This window comes from Pongo pygmaeus, chromosome 1 (genome assembly GCF_028885625.2).
Source record: "Pongo pygmaeus isolate AG05252 chromosome 1, NHGRI_mPonPyg2-v2.0_pri, whole genome shotgun sequence".
Lineage (NCBI taxonomy): Eukaryota > Metazoa > Chordata > Mammalia > Primates > Hominidae > Pongo > Pongo pygmaeus.
Genome location: NC_072373.2, coordinates 17,224,295 through 17,243,387, shown reverse-complemented (window position 1 = coordinate 17,243,387; position 19,093 = coordinate 17,224,295). Strand labels below are relative to the sequence as shown.

At 42.3% G+C, this 19,093-nt stretch overlaps 2 long non-coding RNA genes across 2 annotated transcripts in view; both read left to right on the top strand.

Annotated features, from left to right (window-relative positions):
- The first annotated feature begins 915 nt into the window (after positions 1-915).
- LOC129011212 (uncharacterized) lies at positions 916-7,783 on the top strand. The gene is made up of 3 exons (XR_008493272.2): positions 916-963; positions 7,350-7,382; positions 7,709-7,783. It is a non-coding gene; the product is annotated as an uncharacterized LOC129011212 (long non-coding RNA).
- A 476-nt stretch (positions 7,784-8,259) lies between these two features.
- The window catches only part of LOC129011211 (uncharacterized), a 40,770-nt gene continuing 29,936 nt past the window's right edge, over positions 8,260-19,093 (top strand). Inside the window, exon 1 of the long non-coding RNA XR_008493271.2 lies at positions 8,260-8,374. This is a non-coding gene — a long non-coding RNA (uncharacterized LOC129011211). The remainder of the gene's footprint in view (positions 8,375-19,093) is intronic.

The following is a 19,093-nucleotide window of genomic DNA, read 5'->3' as shown; positions in this document are numbered from 1 at the left end:
ATTGATCTCCTTCGATATTGCTCTCGTTGGTCTGTGCTCCTGGTATTTTGTCTACAGATAAAAAGTGTAGAGTCATGGAAGAATCCAGGATTTAAAGACTAGAGGTCTGGACTGAAGTTGTCTTCTACTTAGCACTTGTGTGATTTTTTAAGCTGATCACTTACCTTGTTGATCCTGCAAAATGAAGCCTGCCTTTCAGGGTTGTGGAACAACTCAAAAGAGCCAATACATATGAAAATCTTTTTTTTTAAAAGCAATATATACATACATACTTCAAAATTTTTAAAAAATTTCTGCTATACAGAGTGAACAGAACCAGTCTGAAGTGGGATGCAACCCAGTCAAGTGAGAACACTGTACTCAACCTAAAAAAGTGACTCTCAAGAGGTACCTGGTAATTCAGGTAGATTTCTTAATATAAAAAGGAGTATTTTCAATTTCTGGTTCTGTAGATCCACCTTCCCCAATCTTCACAATGGTCCCAGACACTTGGGAGAACTTGAATGCTTGAGATGCAAAGTACTCTGGGTAACTTCTATTTAATCTGCTCATCTCAGTAAAGCTGAGGGTAAATACTCAAAAACACCCAAGGGTTTGTCTAGAGCAACCTCCCCAATTTGGGGAATTGCACACAGCCAGAGCTTGCTTGGGATGGCCTTAGCCACAGTCCTCCTTCCACTGCCTGGCCCCTGCCTATTTCACATCCTCCGCCCCTAAGCAATGTGGTAAAGCAGATTCCAGTCCCTCGTGAATTCCCCAAAGGTGCATTTCAATATGAACCCCCTTGATTTCCCATTCTCTTTTGCCTCTACCTAACTTTAATAACTTTTCCCTAATTTTTACCAATATTTTCCACTTGGGGCTTTTATTATTTAGATGTCTTTTTCTTACTTCATGTATTTGCATTTCCTTTGTAGAAGAGAAGGGGAGAGTGGCAGTTCCTGATTACTTGAGAACTTCAGGGTGAGTTCATAGTGCTTCTAAAACACCCTTTTCATTTACTAACCCTTAAGAGCAAGGCTGAGGCGCAGGCATTGATTTCTGCATTCTGTGAAGGGCTTCTGCTCCTAGCAGGACAACAACATCTGTAACAACTACAAAGCCAGGAGCACCAGGAATGCACACTTAGCTCTGCATTCGTCCCAGCCTTCAGTAAATAAAAACCCCATGCCACCGTCTTTCTTTGCCTGGATAGAAGCAGCAGATGCTTTGTGCTGGCCTAGAGAATTCCTTTTTTCACAAATGGAATGAATAAGAACACTCGACAGAGGAACACAAGGAGAACTGGAGGGAAGTTGATAATACTTGCTTTGGGCAAAAATGCTTGTTGAGGTAGGAGGAAGATGTTTTAAAAAATGAAAATGGCAATAAATCAATGCACTCTTACAAAATATGGGAGGAGAGAATGAGAAAATAACAATGAGGCCAGAGGGAGGCAAATGACATGTTGCAACCTGTGAGGAGGAAAAAAAAAAAATTAACAAGGTCTTTATGTAACGGCGTGTACCACACAATGCACAGAAAACCATCTCTGATTTATTAGTTTCCCATAAGGGAAGTTGAGAAATGCAGAAGGCATGCGTTAAAGGGTTGTCTTGCTAGGCGGAGTTTTGACTTTTAAGGACAAGCGTAGAAAGGCATCTCTTCCTGGCTTGAGGAGCTGGCAATTACCAGGGAGCTGCCTGCCTTGAGATTTGACCTGAGTAAAGGCATCTGGATATTTTGTGCCTAGGAAGATCTGAGTCCTTCCTGATAATGAGGAAGCTGCGAGGGGGATTCTCAGCTAGTCTGCAAAGTCACGGTGAACTTGTTTCTTTTGTGTTCCAATGCACTCTTTATGTCCCACTAGCAGGCAGGAGGCTTGGGGCAAGGCAGTGTCGGGGTCTTAGGCCTGGTCCTTGTCCTCAGAGTCAGCCCTATGCAAGGTATCCAGTACAAAGTTCCAAAGGCAGGCAGGGCACCCCTTCCTTCCATAAGGTTTCAACCTTAGTAAAATCTCAGCCCAAATTTTAGGTTTGGGAGGAAAAAAAAGTCTGCCCTAAGAATTGATAGCCTTCTCTCAGACAGGCTTGGGGTCAAATTTACGGACTCTGTGGTCCAGAAACCCCCAAGCTGAGAGATACATGTGAAAAATGGGCCTGGCAGGGGAAGGATTGATCTCAAGCAAGTATCACTGGGGGAGATTAATTCGAGTAGCCACATGGGGAATTAAAAACTGATTCAGTGGGGGAGGGTAGGGACCAACATTAAATCATTTAGGTGCTCTCCCCAGCCCCACCCTCTCCCTACTCCCCCTTTCCCTCTCTTGTTAAATCTCTTCCTTGTAGAACCATTATTCATTCGTGATGGTCATGGGAAATCTTCTTAGCCACTAAGAAGATTGCTATAATCGCTCTCAACCTGCCTACACCCTATTTTTCACTTTGTTTTGCTATCAAGAAAATATGACTCACTCTTCCTTGATATTTTTTCTCAATCATAATGAGATCCCTCTCTCCTGTAGAGGAAGGAAAGGATTTTCTTGAATTACTGAAAGACTTTCCAAATTAGGAAAAACATTAACAAAGGCAGTCAGAATGAAAGCTTTCTTCCCCAGACATTGCCTGAGGCAGACATGTGATGCCCCCATGTCAGCCACACAAAGTTATTGGGGTAAAAGTATGGTTTGGTTTTGAAACATGACAGAAAGCTGGACAGAACTGTCATGATGGGCTTTTTCCACATGCCCATGACAAGAGGGTTATATGCATGGACAGAAGGGCTGGAAGATTCATTATTGTCTATACCACTACCACAGAACTATGAAACTTGACTGTGGAGACACCTGTGATATTTCACAAGGACCCAGTGCTCTCAGGCATGAGTGCACCATTGGGCTCTTGTATCACATACTTACTCCATAGCCTCCATGGTATGGTTTCTGTTCCCACCACTTCATTAAAATTCTTTTCACACATGATCTGCCAAATCCAACAGCATTTTATCTGCCCTCATTCCATTCTACATTTTAGTAGAAATGTGCAGCGTGGAAACTAATGTCTTCCTTGTTGAGCCTCCTTTCTCTCTTGGGTTCCGTGACATTCCATTCCCAATAGTCTTATCCTACATCCATCTTTCTGCATGATTACTCTTTCTTGTGCTTAAAAGATGGATACTCCAAGTCTCTGTCCTAGGTCTCTTCTCTCATGGGCAATTTAATCTGCTTTAACAAGTTTTACAACATCTCCATAGTGATTATTCCCAAAGACATAATATTCATTGACAATATTGACTGGACACTCACCACATGTTTGGTACTGGATTGAACCCAAAATTCAAGGTTGTGTATGGTTCAGTACCCTCTAATCATTCTCCAGTTACGCCCTGTTTTCTGAGCTTTGATTCTGCTGGACATTTCCATCACCACTGTTACTGAACTGAACCACCTGGGGCAGCAAAGTCAAACACTGACATTGGGATTTGCAGGGAGACAACATGAGGCATTTACTGCAGAGCATCAGGTGAGGAGAATCAGACAGCTCATGCTTAAGACTCCAACTCCCAGATGGCTTATGAATAAGAGTTTTTTGTTTGTTTGTTTGTTTTTTTGTCTTTTTGACAGAGTTTTGCTCTTGTTGCCCAGGCTGGAGTTCAGTGGCGCGATCTTGGCTCACTGCAACCTCCACTTCCCAGGTTCAAGTGATTCTCCTGCCTCAGCCTCCCAAGTAGCTGGGATTACAGGCACCCACCACCATGCCCGGCTGATTTTTGTATTTTTAGCAGAGATGGGGTTTCACCATGTTGGCCAGGCTGGTCTCGAACTCCTGACCTCATGATCCACCTGCCTCAGCCTCCCAAAGTGCTGGGATTACAGACGTGAGCCACCGCACCCAGCCATGAATAAGGATTTTTAAGGACAGGGAGGCAGAGATTGTGAGCAAAGTTGTAAATCAATACGTGGAGGGTATACATTTGTTTGACCTAAAAAGCAAGGATACCTCAGAGTGGGGATCCACAGGCTATAGGTGGATTTAACTATTTTATGAATTGCAGTTGGTTAAGGAAGAAAAGCTTTGTTTAATAATTTGGGGTCAGTAGGAAGATGTGTTAGGTCTGGCTCCTGGGTGTAACCTCCTCCAGGCCCCTCAGGAAGAACCCAGTTTCTCTCATCTGAAGTCTCTGTGCCAGCAAGCCACATCTTTCACGTGGTGGGGGTCCAGGTTTCTGAAAAACAACTCAAGGACATGTTAAGATGCTATCTTTAGTTTCTATAGGGAACCAAATATTTTGTGACCAACTTTCTTGGTGATTGTTTTAAGCTACTACTACCTTCTTATTTCTCAGGTTGCTCACTTACTTCCCAAGGATAAGGTGCCTTGAATTTCCCATGAAGGAACTCAAGATTTTCCTTTACTTCCAAGCTTGGTGGGGCGTGCCCAGCAGGCCCCTAAGAGGAGTCCCTGTTCCATCTCACTGACTCATAGACATCTCAAACACATTATGTCTAAAACCAACCTCATTTTTGTTTTTTTTTCCTAACAATCTGCCTACCCATTCATCTGTTCTTACCTCGGTTCTCGGCATTTCCGTTTTCCAGGAGATACTAACTGCAACCCTCTCAATTACCTTTTGTTTCTTCTTCCTCATCTCGTATTCAATCAGTCAAGTCCTAGTGCTTTTAGCAGTTGAAGTTTTTCTCTCTCATTCTGTCTACTCTGTAGTTCAGATTCTTATCTTCTCTTACTTGAGCAATCATGGTAAGTTTCTAATTGGTTTCCCGGTCTCTAAATTTCTGTTCATCTAAATTCATGGTCAAAGTTATCTTTCTAAACCAATGATCAGATCAGGCTCAAAAACCTCCAGTGATTTTTCTATTGCCTAAAGAATAATTGTTTTATTACAGAACAATTATTATCTGTCATCAAACTATACTTTCAGATTTATCTTGAGTACCTCCTTTCTGTTTTTTTGTTTATTTGTTTTTTGTTTTTTGGTTTTTTTTTTTTGAGGCAGAGTCTTGCTCTGTCACCTAGGCTGGAGTGCAGTGGCGCCATCTCGGCTCACTGCAACCTCTGCCTCCGTGGTTCAAGCGATTCTCCTGCCTCAGCCTCCTGAGTAGCTGGTACTATAGGCGCACGCCACCACGCTCAGCTAATTTTTTTGTATTTTTAGTAGAGACTGGGTTTCACCATGTTAGCCAGGATGGCCTTCATCTCCTGACCTCATTATCCATCTCCCTCAGCCTTCCAAAGTGCTGGGTCACCACGCCAGGCCAAATACCTCCTTTCAATTGCTCTGGATGACTCTGCGTTCCTAACTTTCCATCTGTTTTCACATGGACCTTTGTTCATAGCTGTGCTGTTAGCCTTGAATCTTGGTCTTTACCCATATAAATTATGCTCATTTGTTAAGAGTGTGTGGGAAGACAATCAAGTATGAGCCCTAGGTGTTTGGCCTGAGGAAGTGGGCAAATGGCAAAACTATTGGCTGAGACAGAAAAGGTTTTAGCAAAGAGAAGATACTTGTGCAGAGGTTGCGGGGGGCAGGTGGGAGTGAGGGGGAGTATCTGTAGTTTGGCCATGTTGAGTGTGAGACATTGATTAGACATGCAAGCAGAGATGCTGAGTAGGCAGTATGAGTTTAAATTGAATTGCGGCTGGGCGTGGTGGCTCACGCCTATAACCCCAGCACTTTTGGAGGTCAAAATGAAAGAATTGCTTGCAGCCAGAAGTTTGAGACCAGACTCAGCAACATAGCGAGATTCTGTCTCAAAAAAAAAAAAAAAAGAAAAGAAAAAAATAAGAAATACCTTGGCATGGTGATGCATGTCTGTAGTCCCAGCTACTTGGGAGGCTGAAGTGGGAGGATCACTGGAGCCCAGAAGTTCGAGACCACAGTGAGTTATGATTGTGCCACTGTACTCCGGGCTGAGAGACAGAGCAAGAACCTGTCTCAAAAATAAATAAATAAATAAATAAATAAATAAATAGATCTGGGGAGTTTTATAGATTATATTTAAAGTCACAGAACTATGTAAGACCAAATAAGGATAGAAGAGTATTTAACAGAGAGAGAAAGCCAATGAACACAGCTATGGCCACTCTAACATTTAGAAGTCCGTAGGGGAGGTAAATCCAACAAATGACCTTGAAAAGGCACAATTGACAAGGTAAGAGGAAAACCAAGTGGGTGTGTAGAGCTCTAAAGAAGAAAACATTCAAAGAAAGAGCAGTGGTCGACCAGGTTAGATGCTTCAGGGAGCTTGAATAAGAGGAGATAATGTACTGACTACTGACCTTAGCCAAACGTAGGTCATCAATGACTTTGGTAGGAGCAGAATTGTTGGGAGAGTGGGACAAAGCAGGGGTTAGTGTGCTGGTAATCTGGCTCTCCAAAACACAAAAAGAAAATCCTGATTTATAGCATTTGCCAATTTCCATGAAATAAATATTCCCAAAGAGCTGGTTTTAAGCTAACAACGTGATGTCACTGAACCCAAAAATGGGAAGAGATGCCGCAATGCGTTCTTGCCAGCAGCTCCAGCGCATGTGGGACTGAAGCCTAACTGTGTGGACACAGGACAGGAGAGGCACTCATGGGAGGCAGCAAGAATTAACCACCTTTGGGAGGAGTTTTGATCAAGGGTCAGTAAGCTTTCAAATGATTTGCAAAAATCAGCTTAATCCTAACAACAGCCCTCCGGGGTAGTTACTAATATCTCCCTTCTATGGGTGAGAAGACTTAAACTTATGGATCACTACGCAGAAGGAGGATATGTTGGATTCCCTCAGTCCAGATATCAAACCAAGTAATGTTAACAGGAAAGAGTTACTCCGGGGTAGTTACTAATATCTCCCTTCTATGGGTGAGAAGACTTAAACTTATGGATCACTACGCAGAAGGAGGATATGTTGGATTCCCTCAGTCCAGATATCAAACCAAGTAATGTTAACAGGAAAGAGAAACATCTTTCTTCCCTTTTCTTGGTATCTTGTGGTTAAAATAGAGCAACTTTTAGCTACTGCTCAAGCTAATCTTTTTCTCCTTCTATTATTATTCACTGTTTAGATAGACACAGAAAGAAGACATCAACAGAAGTAGCTTGTGTTTAACATGATGGAATTCTCATAGGCAGTCCTTGAAGCAGCGTGAGCCGATGAGCATCACACTGTTAATTTGTGAATTGTTTAATTGGTACTTGGCAACAAAGTCCATCTTTGACAAGGTTGCAACTTCCTGAACGTTTATATTTAGGATCCTCCCTCTTTCTACATTATTTTCTCTCCCTTTAAGCACTTCCAATCTTCAACCTAGACACCCAGTACTTTTGCTGCAATCTGATTTCTCATATATCTATCCTTTTTGTCTAGGAAGCCTGAAGACCCACCTGGAATGTGAATAAGGTAAGTCCCTTCCTGAAATGTCAGTGATGTTGGATTTTTGTCTGGTATTGTTGGACCTAAGCAAAAATTCATGGAAATACAAGAAGGTGTTGGTCAATTCAGTTCTTCCTTGTGTCTGGGGTTTCTGGAGGAGGAGGAGGAAAAGGAGGAGACAGAGGATGAGGAGGAGGTAGGAGGTGCTTCTCTTCCTCTGGTTCACAACCTTCACATTTCCTCGCATAGATGGGAAACCTGAGCAAAATACTCCAAAAATAAATAGAAATTAATATATTATTTAAGAACCAATATATCAAAACATCCACTTAAATAACTGTTTTTCTTTTTAGAGTTTTCAGGTGATGGCAGCCTTATTTTAGGGACCCTAATTCCTCTTCTGAAATTGTCTTCAGATCCAATTTTCATACCACTTGTGAGTACCAATCTCATCTAGATGGTCACCTCCTTTTTTGACTTGAGGGTGTATTGTTCATTTTGATCACCTTCCTAATAGTAATAATAGCTATGGAATATTTTCAGACCCTGTCTTAAGCATTTTAAATGTATTACTTTATTTAATTCTGTGACAGTCTTATGACAGCAATCCTATGACAAAAGTAATCAGTTAGAAAAATGGAAACCTTGCTAAGTGTTCTAAACAGATTGTGATTTATATAAGGAATTTCCAGTTGAGAAGGGCTAGAGAACAAAACGTTAAGAAAGGCCACCACTAACTTTCGGGTTCACCATGTGGCCTGAGGAATCAGGATATTGCTGCTACTGCTCATGTTAGGAAATTACAAGAAGCCTTCACCAATGGTCATAATCAACCTACAGCACAAAGGTGAGTGGGTTTAAGGGGAGTGCCTTGAGGTCACGGTGCAGCCTCGTAATGCCTGGGCTCCACACATCTCTGCACTACTGTACACCACCAGCAAGCTAATATGGGTTCAGTCTCCCTGTCCGAATTTCACATCAGAGCATCTCATTCCATTTCCAAGAAGCCTGGAGATAAAGTAACCTGGGAAATGTTCTTTCCTGTGATATGGGAAAGATATTAGAAGAGATTGGAAATGAAAGCTGGTGGCCAAAAATATTTATCACTGTTATTGCTCCCATTTTTAGGTGATTACCCTGAATAAATTGCCACAGAAATTAAATAGTACAGCCATGCTTTGAATACAGAGCTTCCCTAGTCCAAGCTCATGCTCTTACCCATTAAAATGTACTTGGCTGTGGTTGACTTTAGGTTGTTTTCAATGAATACATATGCCTTCAAAAAATAGATATTAAGCTATTAAAGGTTTTCAAAAATGGTTCTGAAGTGAACTCCAAAAGAGGAGCTCCAAAAATGTTTTGCATTACACTGGTATCATTAGAGAAAAACAAAAGGCTTCCCAAGCTGTTAGAACCATTTTGGGGCTGTATGAATTATGAAACTTGCAACAGCTCAATGTTTCTGCTCAGACATGATATATAGCATCTCTGCTTGCATTCCACTGGTCAAAGTACATCTCAGGGCCAACATCAATGGAATAGGATGGACACTGCTCATTGGAGGTACACAAGTCCTATAACAGTGGGCAGTATAGAAAAGTGGGAAATGGCCAGGCACCGTGGCTCACGCCTTTAATCCCAGCACTTTGGGAGGCCGAGGTGGGTGGATCACTTGAGGTCAGGAGTTTGAGACCAGACTAGCCAACATGGTGAAATTCTGTCTCTGCTAAAACTACAGAAAAAAACAAAACAAACAAAAACAAAAACAAAAACAAAAAAACTCACAAAAAAATCAAAAAAATTAGCTGAGTGTGGTGGCACACACCTGCAGTCTCAGCTACTTGGGAGGCTAAGGGCACAAGAATCAACTGAGCCTGGGAGGCGGAGGTTGGAATGAGCTGAGATCACCCCAGTGCACTCCAGCCTGGGCAACAGAGTGAGATTCTGTTAAAAAAAAAAAAAATGGGAAAGAAAAGTGGGAAGTAAATATTTGGAAACAGAAAATAATTGATTGCAGTAATGTACCAAAAAATAACAGGAAATGAAGGAAACAAACTAGCCAAGGAACAAGTACAATAACAGCAAAATTGAAAAGTAAAAGATGTTTCCCAAAAGACAAAAAAATAGAAATATGTCAGTTCATGCATTAGACTCAGGACAAGATTAAAAGGAAAGACTCCTCTTAACTGAAAAAGAAAGAGACTTTTGGGACTGAAAATACAGGAGTTTTCAAAGACCCCCCTTGGATATCAGCAACTTAATTAATGTCAAAAGCAACATTCTGCAAACCACACATACTGAGTGAGGGAAGAATATAGTTATAGATTGCTCAGATTAATTAAATGTGCTCAAATCTCCAAAACCCAATCATTTATATATAAGGTTGCTCAAGGGGCTAGCTGAAATTATCCAAGAGCCATAGAGGTAATCTTTAGAAAATTATAAAGGACAAGCATATAAAAGGAGAAAAATATATTGCATATCATTTAATTCCTTTTTCTTTTCATTTATTTTAGTGTGATGGATAAATTCACATAGCAAAACACTTCTTACTGTTTGCTTCCAGAAAAATTATGAACATGGACTAGTTCCAATAATACAGAATAATATATTATGACCAAGTGGAACTTATTCCAGAAATGCAAGGCTGGTTAAATATCAGTAAATTCATTAATGTAATTCAACATATTATTAGATCTGAGAGGGAAAAAGACTATATGATGTAGCTGTAGATGCTGAAAAAATATTTGACAAAATTGACACCCATTTATGATTCAAAACCCTGAAAAAATATAAGTCAGATATTTCTTAAATAAAAAAATATAAAAGTATCTGAATATCTGTCCATGTTAGCCCCCAGACTAGCATCTTATTTGATGGAGAGACACTGGAGACATTCCTGCTAAGGTCAGGAGCAATAAAGTCACTACTATTTCACATTGTATTTGAAGTATTAGCCAACAGTTTAACATATAGAAATCTAATAGTCTTTATACACAGAAATAATAACCAATTAGAAGATATAATGAAAACAAAGACCTCATCTACAATAACAAAAAGATGTATAAAATACTTAGATATGATTTTAACAAGAAATGTCTAATAACTATATAAGGAAAACTTGGAAACACTCCTAGAAGACATGAGAACCAAATTAAGCAGATGGAAAGTCATACTGTATTCTTGGATAGAAAGATCTGAGATCACTGGAACTCTGGGAGGAGACCAACTCTGCACACACTGCCACCATGCCCTGGCCTCGGCAAAGGGGTGATGTGGGAGGACACATTTTCATTTACTGCCCCTTCATTAAGTCCTGTGACTCTGTACCTGAGTGACTGTAGGGTTAAAAAAAAATGAAAGGGAATGATTGTAGCTATAAGTTATCCTGGGTGCTAAATATGACTATTCTTGGAGTCCAAGAGAGAAGAGAAACAAGAAGTTAAAATTTGTATGGGGGTGCTTTCACAGTCTTGCCTCCTGTATTGAAATCTGCCCTCTTTTTTTTTTTTTCTTGGAAAGTGATCCACTTTCCTCTATCTTAAGTAATAAAAATTATATTTTTCTTTTGGAAAAATCCTGCCACCTCATAGGATTAGGACCCTACTTTCTTCTACTGCCTAGCTCAGTAATCCACTCTAGTCTCCAATTCTGAACAATTCCGTGAAGATACCATCATTGGAGGTAAATAGGGGTGGTGGGATCTTCACTAAAGTAGCTGGGCTTTGTCACTTCAAGTTCAGCACTGACCACCTCCCTCTCCAACCCTGTGAGCTCTCTCACCTGCACTGAGGCGTACTTATGCAACTTGATTCTTTCTGTGACCCTCCAATGGACATCTACTAGATAAAACACGCCGGCTTGAATCACAGAGTTCACAATTTAAATCTACAGTAATTAAAAAAAATTTTCTTCAATGCAACATAATTTCCAGAAGTTCCCTTGCCTGTAATGGAGATAACGCTCATGAGGGAGAATGGCAGTTCTGCCTTGTTCAGCCTCCTGCTTTCAGGCTCAGCCCAAGCTCCCCTGATCCACAGGAAACAGCCTTTAACATCGTGCCTTTTTCAACAACACAGCTGTCGACTTTCAGTGGTCAACTTTCGGCAGTAGGTAGATCTGGCCAAACAGAAATGGCCCAGGGCCAGATAAACTCCCAGTGGGATATAGTCCCCCATTCATCCCTGTAAATTGACAATGGCACTTGGTAAGGGGATATATATTTTTTTCTTCCTCCAATTATACATCACAAAAGGTATAGAAGTGGACTTACCAAAATGTTTATACTGATTATTGCCAGGTGGCAGGAAAAAGAAGAGAATTTTTTTCTTCTTCTTCTTTGTGCTGAGTTTTGCTGATTTTTCTGCAATAGCCCCGGCTTATCTTGCAATTAAAAATAAGTTTTAAAAGGATAAAATGAGAAAGAACAAAGCTAGGGAAAAGAGGATGCCTCACTGCAGGTAAGCATTGTTCATGCACAAGCACCATCAAGGGAATTTGAGCAAACCAGTGAATTAAACAATATTCAACGGTAAAGGCCAAGGATAAAACAAAATTGGCTGCAATGCCAGCCCTATATGTTAGGTTTTTCAGTTTAATAAATACTTATTGAGCTCCTATGATATGCTTGGGGCAGGAAACATAAAAATAATGAAGACACATCCTTGAGTTCCAGGGTATTATGACTTGGTGCGCTACCTCTGTGGTGTCTACTCTTTTCTCTACGTGGCCTCAAAGCATGGATTCACACATTCTCCCTACATTGTTGTTTCCCCTTAATTACGAGTTAACAATGTACATAATGGACAAGGCAGCCACTTGGGGCTGGTGCTTTTGGAGTTCTGCAGGCCCAGGTGGTACTCTGACTATGATAGTTTCCACCCAGATCATTGCAAATATATCATTAGGGAATTGCATTCCGCAGTGAATTTTATTTATTATTTTTTAATGTTTGATTTCCCCATAGGGCAAATACTTTGTTGGTTTTTTTTTGTTGTTTTTTTTTTTTTTGAGACGGAGTTTTGCTCTGGGGGCAGTGGTGCAGTCTCGGCTCACTGCAACCTCCGCCTCCTGGGTTCAAGTGATTCTCCTGCCTCAGCCTCCCGAGTAGCTGGGACTACAGGCGTGCGTCACCACGCCTGGCTAATTTTTGTGTTTTTTAGTAGAGATGGGGTTTCACCATATTGGCCAGGATGGTCTCGATCTCTTGACCTCGTCATCCGCCCACCTCGGCCTCCCAAAGTGCTGGGATTACAGGCATGAGCCACCGTGCTTGGCCAACTATGTCTTTTTTAGGTTTGAATCCCTAGCACGTAAAACAAGGTCCAGCATGTATACACTCAATCAATGTTTGTTAAATGGAAAAAAATTACTTTAGCAATGGAAGAATGGAAGTAATGCCCTTATGTTTGACTGTGTTTTATCTAATATCATTAGGCCTACTCAGAAATTCTTGTGAAGTGATAAATTCTAAACTGCAAATTATTTCAAATATAGTGATTTTTAAATAAGTAATAACTTACATATGTAGAGGAATTGACATCATGGTATGCCAATAATCCTTTGTTAATTTTGATGTTGGTGGGAGTATTTTGTGTATGATCTAGCGCTAATATTTTTTTCATATTTTAGATATTCTCATAAAGTAACAGTTTGTTGTGTGTGTCCTCTTTCTAAAGAGTGTAATAATAAAATGGCCCTGTAGCAATGTGGAGTGTGGAGAGACAGTGAAAGTAGACTGCATAGAGGAGGGGGCATGGATGAGGATTAGGAAGGAAGGTAGTTTCTTGTCTACTTTACAGTCTAGCCAGTGTGAGCTTCCCAGTCCTGATGGGCTGGGTCCTGCTCTAGGGTGACCACCTGACACTGATTTTATTCAATCCTGCTGCAGGAGTCTTCATGAACCTTTTGTTCACAACCCCAATCAGTGGAGAGAGGAAGTCCGCTTTCAGCTCCTCTCCAGGATCCCCGTGGGTGGCTTCCCTCCACCATATGTTCCTCCGAAGCTGTGCTGCCCAGCCACTTGCCTTGGGGCTCGGTACAAATGCATCTTGGAAGTGAAGTACTGGGGAAGACGAAAGTGCTTTTTCCAGATGGCACCAAATTAGCCTCTTGAGATCCGCATTTGCCGGGAATATGTTTATAAGGAAAGCAAACAAAGGAGTCCCTGGAGATTTTAAACAGTCTAAGGCCTTGGGTGGGAAATGGGGGAGGTAAGGAAGAAAACTGGGGAAAGAGGCTGGAGAAGGCAGTAGGGCAAGGGAGGGGGGCATCTATCCCAAACCCACCCACAGCCAACTCTCGCCTCCTCCTGGCCATTCACAAGGAAGCCAGTTTCATTGCCAGACAACACACATTATCAGTATGATTTAAAAATAATGATCTGATTAATTTAAATGTGAATCTGATTGCCTTTAACATTGAAACACTGGCTCTAACAATGCTTTCAAGAGCTTAAAAAGAAGTCTTGCTTGTCTTACGTAGCTACTGTTTATTTTGTGCTTACTATAAATCAGGCATTATCACATTTAATTCACAAAGTCACACTAAGAGGTAGACATGATTACAATGTCTATATCACAGATAAGGACACAAAGGTTTAGAGAAGTTTTAAAAAGGTAAAAAAATGTACCTAAGATTACACATCTAGTAGATGGCACCTCTGAGCTGTATACTCAGGGTTGTGAAACCAAACTCAGTGTTGATAACTTCAATGCTCAACTGCCTCTACACAGCTGAAGCACTGCCTCCTGCCCTCTGCCCTCTCTGCTTCCCAGAATCATCACCCTTTTCTGTGAGTTCTTCTTTATTGGCTGAGAGACACCAGACCCTTCGTAATCCTGATCTGTCTCAGGTTCTCAGTGATCTAGTGCTTCACACTATACTTGATCATGTTGCCCAGCTAGTGTTGGGTTGATTGTTGTTTTCTTTGTTTTATCAAGAATGACAAACAAGAAGCTGTGTTGGGTGAATGTCCCCAGAAGCTGATCCTGAGACAAAGATTTAGATGCAAGTGGTTTATTTGGGAGGTGATTCCTGGAAGCTTCTGTGGAGGACTGGGGAGGTGAGACAGACTAGAAAGGCATCCAGTGGTGACTGCCATGGGCAACTCAGACTTAACTCGCTGGTGAACTGTGGGAGAGGCTGCAGAGCACACCTGAGAATTTTTCCCTCTAAGGGGCGAGGACGTTACGGATATTTATCTTCCCACTCTCATCTATCAGAGGGATTTATTTCACAGCACTCCCAGCCTCCCCCATGTGCAGATCAAGAGAAAGTGCCTAGGCAGAAGTTGCAGGTGCTTGCAACAGGACACACTGGAATAGAGAGCTCCATGGGGCTGAGCAGGCAGGCCCATGGAGCTCTCTATTCCTACATTTGTAGCCCTGGGACTCCCTCTCTAGACCACAACAGAATCACTCAGTTCTCACAGCCCTTCTTTCTGCTGAGCCCAGATAAGAACTCAGAATCCTTCTCAAAAGCGGTTCTCCAGGCAGCAACTTGCCATTGATTAGAGTTGGTGCTCAAGATAGAACCCATGTTATATCCTTTCTATCTAGTCTTATATTTAACCTTGAAGGACTTCTGCTCCACCATGCAATGATGCCTTCTAATGTCACCTTCAGTAATAATATTCTATGACTACGTGACCCTATATGTCTATGAACATGTCTTCGGTTGCATTAGCTTTCTTAGAAGTTTTTCTCTAAACTGTAGAGTCAGCTAAACATGTCAAGTCTTTTTCAAAAAGATTGCTATTATTAGTTTTCTATGTCATGTGTCAGTGCAGCTGACTTTCTAAACCTGAGTTTAGGACTTTCCATTGATTCCTTTTAAATTTTATCAAGTTAGTTCAGGTCGATCATTCCAGCTTGTTAGAGGTTTTTTTGCAAAGCAATTCCGTTATCCAAGAAATGAGTCATCTCCCCTAACTTTTGGCAGCTGCAAATTTGATAATTAGGTTGGTTTTATTTTCACAAAAAAATTGTTTAAAATATTTAGCAGGATGGGACCAAGGACAAAACCCTTGACTAGAGACCTCCCTTCTGTGGCATGTGATCCATTATTAATGGAAAGGAAAGTCCTGCAACCTGGGGTCACTGAGAGTGCCCAGGGTAGGGATGTTGGAGGTCACTGTGCAGCCTGGATTCTCAACCATCTGAACCAGTCTAATGGAGAAACAACCTTGGGCTCTTTACCCATAAGGATTTCTCCTCGCCCTTCATCAAATGGATCCAGCCCTTTGCCCTTGGTGCATTCCCACATCCAAAATGGAAATGATAACCTCTCTAATGATGCTAGTAAAGCTCTCTGAGATCTCTGGCTGAAAGCTGGTATACAATCCAGATTCAGATACTACTTCGTGATTGCTACTGCAGTTTCTAAAGCACCTTTCCTTCTTCCCGCCGTGGCTCAGCATGCCCTGTGTTTCTCCTTCAGCATTTTCCTATGGCTAGCATCTGCTCTGTTCTATTCTGACTCTCCCTCCTGAGAGCTAGCCAGCTGTCCATGCCAGGTGATGCTTTGGGAGGACACAGGGCCTGAATGTGTTTGCATGTGTGTAAGTCGGTGTGTGTCCGGGTGTGTTTGTGGAAGCAGGGTGAGGGGAAGAGGAGGGCGTAAAGTGGTTCCAGCCAGCCTGGTTTGCATGAAGCATGTTTATGCACAATCGGCAAATTTCCAACAGGTGCCATTCACGTCAGTTGGTGCAAGAGGCCCCTTGGCCCCGGCTGGTTGCACCACTCTGGGCAGTTGTCCAAAGCAGCATTCTCTGTGCCTCTTGCAATGTCAGCGGCTTCCTCCAGCCTGCCCTGCTTGTCCTTCTTAGACCCTCGGACAGACCCTTTCATCCTCAGCGGCACTTCTTATGGGAAGGGACAGATCTAGAATAGATTGGTAGAAACAGCACAAAGAAGAGTTCTCTTTGGGTCTCATGGCCTTTTCCAGAAAGATCAAACTCTTTCAGCTAGTGCTTGCAATGTGAAACCCTAGACACCTTGGGCTTTCCCCCCTTGCCCAATCCCACAGAATTATGATGTTCATCACCATGCATAATTTATGAAAGAACACATAAAAAAGTGCTTTGCACATGTTAAAGTTTTATAAAACATATAAGGTAGTCTTGTGATTTGAGAAGCTTTTATATGTCCCCATACCCATTTCAGGTACATTTACACACACATTTCACATCTGTTGGGCTGCCCCTGAAGGACACAATCTAATTCCCTGTTATCATGAATAAATAATGATAGCAGAACAACAAAGAAGAACGGGAAACAAAAAGTGGTACTAAGGCCAGCAAAGCCTCTGTGCATATGATATCCTGAATTTCTTTTATTAATTTCTCTAGTTCTGTTCCATTTATCTGTCTGAGCACCAGAGGACTAAGCCACAGATACAAGGTCCTCCTCTCTGCAATCAGCCACATGTCTCTGCTCCTGTGCATTCTACTCTAGAATGGACACACCCGGTAACATGGTTTGAATGTGACTCTCCAAATCTCATGTTGAAACGTGACCTCCAGTGTTTGAGGTGGGCCCACTGGGAGGCATTTGAGTCACGGGGGCAGATCCCTCATGAATATGTCATTACTGTCCTCATGGTAATGAGTGAACTCTCTGTTAGTTCAAGTAAGAGCTGATTGTTTAAAAAGAGCCTGGCACCTCCTCCTCTCTCCTGTTGCTCCCTCCCTCCCCAGGTGACATGACAGCTCCCCATTCACCTTCCGCCATGATTGTAAGCTTCCTGAGGCCTCATGAGAAGCTGAGCAGATGTGAGTGCTATGCTAGTACAGCCTGCAGAACTATGAGCCAAATAAACCTCTTTTCTTAAATTACCCAGCATCAGGCATTCTTTTATAGCAATGCAGAATGGACAAACACACTGTGGCTGCCTGACCTTCCATAGTGAAAAGAGGATATTAGACATGAGTGTATCGTCATTTATAAAGCATGATGCTGATACATAAAACTGGTTCTTTCTGGGTAATGCAACCCATTTATGTACAGGGGCAATTCTGAAGCTACATGACATGGAAAAAGACTGTCCTTTTCCCGTTTGGTTACATAGAATGGCAGTGCTCACTGTTGCAAACAGGTATCATAAACATAAAGGAAACAAGAGTGGCTCTGAGCAACAATAGTCCCAGCGGCTCTCCCTGTACTCCCTGTCTGTTCTCTTCTTCCACCTGGTACTACCCAACTTCTTTACCATATACGCATTCATCTAGAACATTGTAGCATCCCAACTCATTTGACCTCCCAACAACCTTGTAAAGTCTGGAAGGCAAGGCTTTATTTTAGAAATAATGACTTTGGTGTTCCCTGGCACCTCAAACACACGCAGTTAGCACCCATACTTCTTTCACAACAGGGTGAGTTACTGAAAAATTAACAGTAGTGCTGTTGCTTTTGCTGGGTCGGCTTATCAGCAGAAAAGACAGAATATGGAATTGCCACAACACACTCACGGGAAGCATTGCCAGGCCACTGGAGGCTGAGTTCAAGCCAACTCAACCCCTGACCATGTAGACAACTACAGTGCACATAAGATGTTTAATTGGTGGCCAACTTTAAGATATTGAGGAGATTTTCCCAGAAACTGTGATTTCCAGTGTCTCTTGGAGAAGGTAGAAGATCTCTGAACCTGGAGATGGCAGGGCTTCAAGGTGGGATGGTTGTGGTGGGTGCCAGAAGTCAGTGATGTCCCCATGGCAGAGTCTGGCAGTGAGGAGCGGGGAGGGAGGGCACTAGCAGGTGTCCTTCTTGCAGCTTCACATGCCCAAGAGCCTGCGCACTGGCAGCACAGCCTCTGAGACCTGAACAGCAGAAGCCCTTCTCTAGTATCCTTGGCTGTGTTAGCCGGGAGGCTTTCATGAAATCCCAAGGGGACAGGAAGCAGGGAGGGGTCCCCAAAAAGTAGTCAAGATTGAATCTTTTACCAAACTTGACAAATGAGGGTTTTGTTTTGTAATTTTTATTTAAAAAATATTTATTTATTCAATTTATTTATTTTTTTAGAGACACAGTCTCGCTCCATTACCCAGGCTGGAGTGCAGTGGTATAATCATTGCTCATGGTAGCCTCAAACTCATGAGCTCAAGCAATCTTCCTGCCTCAGCTATCCCAGTAGCTGGGACTACAGGCATACCACGCCTGCCTAATTTTTTTTTTTTTTTTTTTTTTTTTGGTAGAGACAGGGTCTTGCTATGTTGCCCAGGCTTATCTCAAACTCCTGGCCTCAAGTGTTCTTCGCTGCTCAGCCTCCCAAAGAGTTGGGATTATAGGCATGAGCCACTGTGTTTGGCCTTTTGTGTTCTCTTATGAGATGGTCAGCCAGCTGTGGTCACAAGAGGAGACACTGGAGAGGCTCAGGAAAACAAGTTCATGATACTCACAGTTCTAGAGACAGGAAGTACACCATGCCAGGCAGATCCACATGTCGAAGATGTTAGGATGATCAGGAGGAAGAAGGCAAGAGTGAGGGGAAGGTTTAGGCCAGAGCCTTTGCTGGAGTTTTCGGGGAGAGAAAAGGCAAGTTGGGTGAACAGTTTAGGATTGGCTGCTTTGCATAATTTCACAGAGCCCTAAGCTATAGGGGTGGCACACTAGGGAGTTGCCTGGCACCTGGCCCTGGGATGATTAGTGCAGAGGAATATTGCCTCCTGCAGAGCAAGGGCAGGATAGAGGAGGTGTGGCTGTGTGTTGGTTAGTTTGCATATCAGAGGCTTGTTTGGAGCT